Raw genomic sequence first — 9,772 nt, 5'->3', positions numbered from 1 at the left:
ACTTATATTACTTATATTACATCTTATATTACTATTCTACTTCTTTTGTAGCTCCATTAACTCTTACCTAATACTGCTCTAAAGGTAGTACTCACCCATAGCCAACTTGAACTGTGTATTTGCTGTACTTGTCAATAAGCCCCACATCTGAGCTTTATTCACACTATTCTTGCCACCTGGAAAATGTTTCCGTCCATTAAGGTTATTACCTAATCTCCTTCAATTTATGATAAAGCTTTTCTAATCCCCCCAATCAGATGATCTCCCTTTTATCTAAAATTTCACAGTACCATATACTTCTCTTAGAGTCTTTATGTAGTAGAATTTATATTATCTTTATGTATTTTGGCGTTATTGAAGTTGAAACTAGAAATAATTGGGTTGCCATGGATGACCTCTGAGGTGTCTCTTCTAGGTCTATGATTCTATTTTTTGTAGGATTTTAGAGCTTTAGAGATTACATAGGTGGGAAGATCTGTATTTCTCATCTTTGTATCCCATAACTCTTACCACGGGGCCCTGCAAACAGTAAAATTCATGATCATTTGTTAAATAGCTATTTCTATATCTCCTGAAGTGGCCTGAGTATATTTTTTACCATGAATAACTCCCAATACAAAATTATCTCTGTTCAGCACCTCTGAAATGACAGTTCTATAGGAAAATGCCCATACTTGCAATGCTATATCTATAATGAAAAAAAAAATTTAAGTAAAATTAAAAAAAAAATGCCTGGAACATAGGAGGTACTTAATAAATTTGTTGAATTGCTTTGAATTCAATCATTTACAGAGAATTGCCAAATCTAGTGTTGAAGAGAACCTTAAAGGCCATCTAGTCCAATTCTTACTTGGTAAATAATCCCTTATACAAAATTCTCAACAAGTGAGGGACATCTAATATCTCCCTTGGCAACAATCTAATGTTGCACTTTTGATAGTTTTAATTATTAGGAAGTTTTTGCTAATTCCTTTCACTGATTACCCTCCGTTTTGAAGTGGGACAAATCTAATTTCTCCTCCAACAGATGGTCTTTCAAAAGCTTGAAGACAGTTATTTTGTCATCCTTATAGATCTTCTTCAGGCTATATATCCCTAGTTTCTTCAACCAGTCTTCATGTGGCATGATCTTGAGGCCTTTTGTTAGCTCAGCTGCCCCACTCTGAACCAACTCCAACTTATTAATGCCCTCCCAAAAACGTGGCACCCAGAACTGAACAGAACACCAGACATGTGGCCTGAACAATGGCAGAAGACAATAAGCTATCATTTCCCTAGTCTTGGACATTATGCCTCTAATGATAAAGATTTCATTTACATTTGCTTTTTTAGCAGCTGTATGATGGGACTGTAGGACACAAAATCCCCAGTCCTATGTTTGTGAGGCTGATTTTTAGAATTCAAGTATGGAACTTTATATTCCTTTTAAATTTCACACATTCAGCACATTATGTTAACTTATTAAAGTCTTTGGGGATACTCTCTACACATTAACTAGCTAGCCAGGCTTTAGCTCTTGTACAAATCTAACAAATATGTTGCCTTTGTCTAAGCCTTTGATAAAAATGTCAATTTGATAAAAATATCAGTTAACACAGTGATAAGTATAGACCTTCCTCCATTTTATTCTGCCTCTGGGCCTGGAGTTAGAAATATCTTAACTTCTCTCTGCCTCAGTTTCCTCAGCTATAAGGCGATCATGATAGCTACTATCAAATAGGTTTGTTGGAAGAATCGAATGAAATAATATTTGTAAATACTTAACATAGTGTCTGACACAAGATATGTCTTCCCACCTCTCTTTGGCCAAGTAGAACCAAGTCTAATCCCTCTTCATGACAATCTTTCTAATGTTTTAAGATAACTATTATTTTTCTTTTTCCTTTTTTTTTTCTGAGGCAATTGAGGTTAAGTGACTTGCCAAGGTCACACAGCCAGGAAGTGTTAAGTTTCTGAGGTCAAATTTGAAGTTAGGTCTTTGTGACTTCAGGCTGGTGCTCTATTCACTGAGTCACCTAGCTGCCCCTATTATTTTTCTCTTTCAGAAACACCTTCATTTTCTTGTAGAAGTCTTCATATGATGTGGTTTCTAATTTCCTCAATATATTGGTCATCTTTTGTTCATATGAAAGTTTGTAAGTATCCTTCCTAAACATTATTCAAGCTAACATCAATCCATTCCATTTATTCAAAAGTTTCCTATATTATCATCTCTCCCATTTTTTCTACAGATTATCCACAAGCATAATCAAATGTATTTTATCTGAAATTTAAGTATACTATGATCTGAAATAATGGAAGAAATAAATGAAAAAAGGATCCAAAAGAGAAGGGATGGAAGAATGAAAGGGATGAAAGCGAGAAATGGAGAAATGAGAAATAGATATTCCACTGAAAAAATGGATTAGGGAAAGAAACGGTTATGAGAATAACAAAAAGACAAGAGTAAAAGAAGAAAGGAGATAAAGAGGGAAGAATATACAGGGCAGTGGAGACCAAAAAAAAAAAGAATGGGTTGGGAAGAGGAAAAAAGAAGGAAAGAGGAGTATAGGAAACTTTGGAGGTCTTGGATGACATGAGGAAGGTGAAGAAAAAGAAGAAAAAAAAGAATATGGGCAGGAAAAAGTGATGGAGAAAAAATGGTAGAATGAGAAAAGTATAAGAGAAGGAGTAGTGGAGAGAAAGGAATCAAGAAGACTAAAGGGAAGAAGAGGGAGACAAAGGATGGGGAAAGAGAAGGAAATAAAGAAAGAAGAAATATTAAGAGGAAGAAAAGAAAGAGAAGGGAACCAGAGCAAATTGGGGGAGGAGAAGAGTGATCACTATGTTGAGGATCATGGAAACTGCCATATGAAGACTCCTGAACAAACTTAGGATGTTTAGCTAAGGGGAAAAAGAGGTATATGACATGACAGCTGTCTTCAAGTATTTCAAAGACTACTGCAGGAAAGAGGAACAAAACTTGTTCTAGCAGAATATGGTAGTGGTTGCAAAGAGGAAGATTTAAGCTTAAGGTCAGAAAACATTTCCTAAAAATTAGGGTTATCCCAAAGTGGGATGGAGTCCCCTTAACTCTAGGTTTTCAAACATCATGTCTCAGTAAAAAGAAGGAAAATTTTCTGTTAAATGGCTCAGATTAAAATCCTTGCTTTGCCACTTCTAACTTTTAACATATCTCTGTTAGCTTTGGTCCTTATTTTATCCAGTCTATAAAATGAAGTTGGTCAAGGTGATGTAAAATCCCTTCCAATTGCAAATCTATACTCCTATAGGCCAAAGGTAGGAATGCCAATTGTTGGATATATAGCAGAGTATATTCTTTTTCATGTATGAGTTGTAGATCTTAAGGTATCTCTGAATTCTTTGATTCTGAAATAAGGAGGAAGAAGAGTAGGAAAAAAGATGAGATAGAAAAGAAGGAATAATGGAAAGGGAAGGAATAGGAGAGAGGTGACAGGGAGAGAATATCAGAAGGATATTTCAGGAGAAAGGGATGGGATAAAAAGGAAAGCAAAGAAAAGGGAGCTGGAAAAAAGAATGTGGAGATGAAAATGTAGTTGGAAGAAAAAAGGATAGTGGAGAGGAATGGATATGATGGAATAAGAATGAAATGGACAGACACGAGATGGAGAGCTCGGACCAGATTATTTAATTTAAAGCATCCTTTAATAGCTGGCCAGCCAGGACTGACCTCCACTAGACAGACTAGAAGAGACCAGCCCCGAACATTTAGCGAGGTACACTTTTAAGCACATTTACCACATCCGGGTATAGCCTTGCGGTTACAGATTTCGGAAAGCACTGACACAGTTTCTCTGTTACAATGGGGATATGTCTGGATGGGAGTGAGCATACAATGAAACCTGTTGACATGTTTTGCAATATTGTCTAGGGTCTCATGAACCGGGGAATGGGACCCAGTCTGAACATAACACTTCCCTTAACTTAGTTTGAGCAACGTCTGCCTATAAGCCTGAGGCCCCTTGACCCAGGGATGAGGGGGGCCAGTCTTTTGTCCATTTCAGGAAAGGATGAATCAGAAAGAAGACAAAAGGGATGGAAGGAAAGGGGGGGGGGGGGGGGGGAAGAAACAGAGACAGAAACAAGAAAGGTGATAGGTAGAAAAATCAAGGTTAGGGAATTGGGGGAATGGTGGAAGGAGAAAGAAAGGTTAAGGAGAGGGGGGGAAAGAGAGGCAGAGACAGGACAGACAGAGAGACAGAGAAGAAAGGTGATAGGAAGAAAAATCAAGGTTAGGGAATTAAGGGAATGGTGGAAGGAGAAAGAAAGGTTAAGGAGGGGGGGGAAAGAGACAGACAGACAGAGAGACAGAGAAGAAAGGTGATAGGAAGAAAAATCAAGGTTAGGGAATTAGGGGAATGGTGGAAGGAGAGAGGGGGGAATAAAGGAGATAGGAATTAAGGAGAAATAAGGGGTTAAGAAGAAAAATGCCAAAAGGTAGAGAGAGAGAAAGGGTCACAGAATTATGAATTTCAAGTTGGAATGGCATTTAGCGACCATCTAGTTCAAACCTCTCCAAATGTAGAAGGGAAAGGAGATGGGAGAGAAGAGGATGGAGAAGGTCAATCTGGACCAAGTTCGGGAGGTTTGGGCTCACCCAGATACCGAGTCTGGAAAAGGAGGTTCGGACCAGGGCGGGAGGGCTAGGAAGAAGGCAGTGGGGCCGGGACGTAGGAAGGCAGTGGGGCCGGGACGTAGGAAGGGAGGGGGCGGGGGCGGGGGATGGAGAGAGGGAGGGCGCGCGGAGAGGGGGGCGGGGGCTCGGGTTACAGGCGGCTGGGGTGGGGGGGCTCGGGGGGCTGGGGGGGGCCCGAGGGGCGGGGGGAATCTCGACTCCTCGGTGGCGGCGGCGGCAGCGGGAGGCGGCGCCCGGACAGACGGGCGGAGGGACTGACGGCCGAACTGCGGGACTGGAGAGGGGATCTAACGGGCAGCCAGGGCTGAGCCGCTAAAGCAGAATCCCAGAAAGAGGAGCGGAAAGCGCCGGAGGATGAACTGCTCCGGGCCCCGTTCGGGCGCGGCCCCGGGGGGCGGATAGCGGATCGCGGAGCGGGCCTCCTAGGCGGCTGGGAGACGAGGCGCCGGTGGAGGCGGCGGTGAGGTCAGTGCCCGCCCGGCCCCTCCGGCCCCCTCCCCTTCGCCCGAGGTCCCCGGCCCCTTCTCCCTCGCCCGCAGAGTCCTCCCCCTTCCCGGCCCCGGGCTGCAGAGCTGGGCTTTGTTCTGAGTCTGGAGACAATGGGGGGGGGGGGGGAGATGGGGATGGGGAGGAGGGACTGGGATGGGGGGGAGAAAGAGGAGGGTCGGGGGCCTGCGTGTGCGTGTGAGAGTGTGAGTGCGGGCAGCCTGGATGGGCCGGGCGTATGTGTCTGATTGTGGGAGGATGTGTGCGTCTCCGAGTGTGCCTGCGTGTCCGTGGGGCAGCGGGTGTATGTGAGCTTGTGGCTTCGGGGGAGTGGGTGAGTGGCTTTCCTGTGTGAGCCTATGCATGTGCGCCCGTATGTGTGTATCAGGACGTCTTGCATGTGGAGCATGGGGCAGAAAGAGAGACAAAGAGACCAAAATGGAGAGAAAGAAAGAGAAACAGACAAGAGACTCGGAAAAAGAGTCTTGAAGAGGCAGCTGCAAACTGGAGAGGGTATTAGCCTGAAAGTAGAGTTTGCTTTCTAGTCCCAGTAGTATCTCCAACTCACTGTGTGACCTTAGGCAAGTCATGTCTCATATCTGGGCCTTTTCTTGCCTTCTCTAAAGTGAGAGGACTGATTCAGATGATCTCCGTGGCCCCTTTGGGCAGAGACACTCTGTGCCCCGGGTTTTGGCGAGTCAATAGAGATCCAAGGTGTGAGCTGCCCAGTTCCTCTCTTTGGAGATGCAGAAAATGGAATTGAAGAAGTGTTTGGGGACTCCCTGAACTGGCGTAATTGCCATTGGGACGGGGCAAGTTACCTAAATCCCTGGTGTGGAGGAGGGGAGGGAGGGTCTGAATGGCACAATGAGTGCAGTGTGGAGTAGGCTGGACTGGAAACCACAGGGTCAAGGGCTGGGATAATATTGTGCCTTGTGGTCACCCACAAACTCCCGGACATTGTCACAACTGCCCACATGCTCTGGACACTGGCGGAGCCTTTCAAGTATCCCAGAGGAAGTGCTCTCAGCCACCTCTACACACTTAATCGGCAAGGATTTATTAAGCACCTACTATGTATCAGGCACTGTGCCAGATAATCGGGATAGGAAGACAAAAAAAGAAACATTCATAGCCCCTCCTTCAAAAGCAAAGGCCACATAACACTGTGACAGCTGATTGAATACCCCACTGGAGATAGGATCACAGCTGCCCACCAGCACCACAGCAGCCCTTCTCAGTGAGGCCAGAGGAGAGAGTTGCCCACACATGACACACACACCCACTTTAACAGCTGCCTAAACACCTCAGACACCATTACAGCCACCCCCACACCTCTAGTCTCTGCTGCCCTCATCCCCCTAAGGAGAAGCGGCCACTCCCTGAAGCCAGTCATTCCTAATGAGTGCATCCACCCCCACTCACACCTGCATAGCACTGGCACCCAGTTCCCAGCGGCCGAACAGCAGCCTAGGTCTGGGGCATAGTGCCTTTACCTCCCCATTTTCCAAAATAAGAACCATTGGTCCCATCTCCCACACAAGCAGGGTTCCCTCCACCCCTGTATGCTATGACAACCTTTTTCAGAATTTCCAGAATACCTAAGTTCGGGGTTTCCCCACAGTTGGAAAGATCTCATTCATGTCTACTCCTGTCCATATTTCTTCTAGGACATTAAAAAGTGGCTACTTCTGCTTCACTGTACAAAAAGTAAAGAAAAAAGTAGTATTTTTTGTGTCTTCTCTCTTTTCTCAGTCATCTAGTCTTCTTTATCTCTTTCTTCCTTCTCTCTCCCCTTTGAGCCCATCTTCTCTCCCCTTTGTCTTTCACTTGTTTCTTTTCTTAGTCCTTTCTCCTCCACATTTCTCTTTCTGTTGTTCATTTTCCAATCTGTCCCATTTTCTCTTTGTTTCTCTTTCTCCTCTTCACTCAGCTTGTTTTCCCTCTTTTCCTGTTACTTTCTTCACTATATATCCCCTCTGTTTTTTCTCCCATCTTTATCTCCTCATTTTCCACTCTCTCCTCTGTTTCTGTGAAGTTACAGAATCTCGGATTTTAGAAAGAACTCCACAGAAATATCTGAATAGAGAACTCTTTTTACAATAATCCTGAGATGTTGTCATCATCTAGCTGGTTTTGGAGAGGCAGTGTGGACCAGGGGGGAAAGTGTCTAACTTAATGTCAACACTGACTTGAGTTTGAATCCTGGTTCTGCTACTTACTACCTATGTATGTGACCTTAGCAAAATCATGTAACTTCTTGGGCCAGGTGATCCATTAGGGTTTTTTATCTCTAGATCTATGATCATATAAATTCTGGTGAAGGGAGCCTCCCAAGGCTCATTCCACTTTGACAGCTCTTGTCAGGAAAATTTTCCTTACATCAACTCTAAAGCTGCCTCTTTCCAACTTATACCCATTTTTCATAGCTGTGCTCTCCAAGCAAAACAATCAGCTCAACATTTCAACAAGTATACCTACTATGTGGCCAGGTATTGTGCTGGGTGATGGAAATAGAATGACAGAAAGAAGAAAGTTACTATCCTCAGGGATCCTACATCCTCTGAGAGAAGAGGGGAAGGAGGGTGAGGAAGGAGAGGAAGTCCATTCAGTTGTGTGGAAGCAAATAAGAAAACTGTATAGAGTAATTTAGAGAGAATGCTAATAGCTCTTCCTTGAGAGTGGGGTGGAAATCAGAAAAGGTCTAATGAATTAAAATACAACTTTTAGCCTTGTTAAAGTAGAAAGATATTCCAAGCTTTGGAAGCCAATGGAGGAAAAAACTAGAATAGGAAGAAAGAAGTGAGCAGATGAAATATACATTTACAGATAGGTAACAGCGAAAATGCAAAAGGAAAAGAAAAAAAGATCATTGCATGACGTCATGGAGGGAGAGACTTCAAAGAGAAGAGGAGGAGAGTGATATTGATATTAAAAGCCTAGTTGAGGGTAAAGAATGTGACTTAAATTCAGAAGACAAAGGGCTGAGCTCTGCTATTTAGAGGTTCCACTGAACGACTATGGATGAAATATTCCCCTTCTCTGAGCCTCAGGGTTTTTTGTTATGTTTTGTTTTGTTTTTGCTGAGGCAATTGGGGTTAAGTGACTTGCTCAGGGTCACGCAACTAGGAAGTGTTAACTGTCTGAGATCAAATTTGAACTCAGGTCCTCCTAACTTTAGTGCAGGTGCTTTATCTATTGCACCATCTAGCTGCCCCTGAGGCTCAATTTTATAATTTACAATAGGGATAGTCTGCTTTTTTTTTTTTTAACCACAGAAAAACTGTCTATGAAAATGCGCAAATATAAGGAATTATCTTTATTTGCAACAATAGAAACACATAAACAGTGACTTTTGTTGTTACTGTTACAGAGCACTTTGTATGATCTGAAAACAATGGGAAATCAAAGAGATTAGGAAGTAAAAACTAGTTCTGATAGAGCACCAAAAAGTAGAAAGTAGTTCTCAAAATAGATTGAAATTTTCTGTGGCTGAAAAATTCATCCTACAGTAGCCAACCTGATAACAGGTTTTTCTAAATTTTGAAGGGTGGTCTTCAGTCAATGGCTGCACATTAGACCCATGCTTCTGTTTTAGTTTAGCAAAACCTGCCACAGAAAGCCTTTGGAATAATTCCCAGCAACTCTTCTATTCACAAGTCTTCTGTTTGGGTTGTGGAGCATCCTGAGTTCTCTGAGCATCTTCAAGTTTGTTAGTACTTTTCCAAAAATCCAATTCTCCCTTGTCATTCAGTTCAACTCTTTATCCTTCTGTCAATTTTTATCCTTCTTTTCAACCCTGATTCTTTTCCTCTCAAAGGAATCAGAAGACCAGAAGACCAGAACCAAGTTCCTGGTTAATTAGCACATGACCTTGAGGAAATCACTTAACTTCCCTGAGCCTCAGTTTCCTTACCTGTAAAATGAGATAGTTGTACTATTTGGCCTCTGAGGATCTGATTCCTGTGATCTTGTGGTTTTCTCTTCCATCTCTCACATTTTGGGATTCTCTCCTTTGTCTCATGTCTTTTTCTTCTAGTCATCCCTCCTTCTTCTCTGGCTTCATATATAAATATATTATACTTATCTTTCCTTTTTGTACCTCCTCTTCTCTTTTCCCTGACTTCTCTTTTTCCCCTCAGTCCCTTTAGTATCCCGTTGTCTTTCCAGTATCTTTCATCTTTCCATCTCTACCTCCATTGCAATGAAATTAAATGCCAATGAGCCAATTCTGAAACTCCTTATACCCCTTCTCCCCACTCTCTACCTCTCTTTTCCTTAGTGTCTCCCCAGTATCTCTTTTTTTATACATCTCCTGTTGCCTCTTTCTTTCATTCCTTTCACACTTTCAGTTTTAACTTAACTGTTTCCCTGATTGCCAATTTTTTTACTCTTACATAGTTCTCTTCTCTTTTCCTACTACTTCCTCATTTTTAAAATTTCTCAAAGAAAGTCTCAAAGAAAAGAAGAAATCTTGTCCCACACATTCCTAAAGAATCTCCTCTGTATTATTGATAACAAGTGGTCATCTAGTCTGTTTTTGAATATATCCAGCATAGGGGAACCCATCACATCTCAAGGTAGCCTACTCCAGTTTTGGAAAATTATGATCCTTAAGAAGCCTTATCT

General features: G+C 42.5%; 1 protein-coding gene across 1 annotated transcript in view; it reads left to right on the top strand.

Annotated features, from left to right (window-relative positions):
* The first annotated feature begins 4,842 nt into the window (after window positions 1-4,842).
* DCHS1 (dachsous cadherin-related 1) overlaps window positions 4,843-9,772 on the top strand; it is a 70,722-nt gene continuing 65,792 nt past the window's right edge. Inside the window, exon 1 of the mRNA XM_031962087.1 lies at window positions 4,843-5,122. The gene's annotated coding sequence lies outside the window, so the exon portion shown is untranslated. The remainder of the gene's footprint in view (window positions 5,123-9,772) is intronic.

Source organism: Sarcophilus harrisii, chromosome 3 (genome assembly GCF_902635505.1).
Source record: "Sarcophilus harrisii chromosome 3, mSarHar1.11, whole genome shotgun sequence".
Taxonomy (NCBI): domain Eukaryota; kingdom Metazoa; phylum Chordata; class Mammalia; order Dasyuromorphia; family Dasyuridae; genus Sarcophilus; species Sarcophilus harrisii.
The sequence above is the reverse complement of the archived record's forward strand: the minus strand, read 5'-3'. Positions and strand labels throughout refer to the sequence as shown.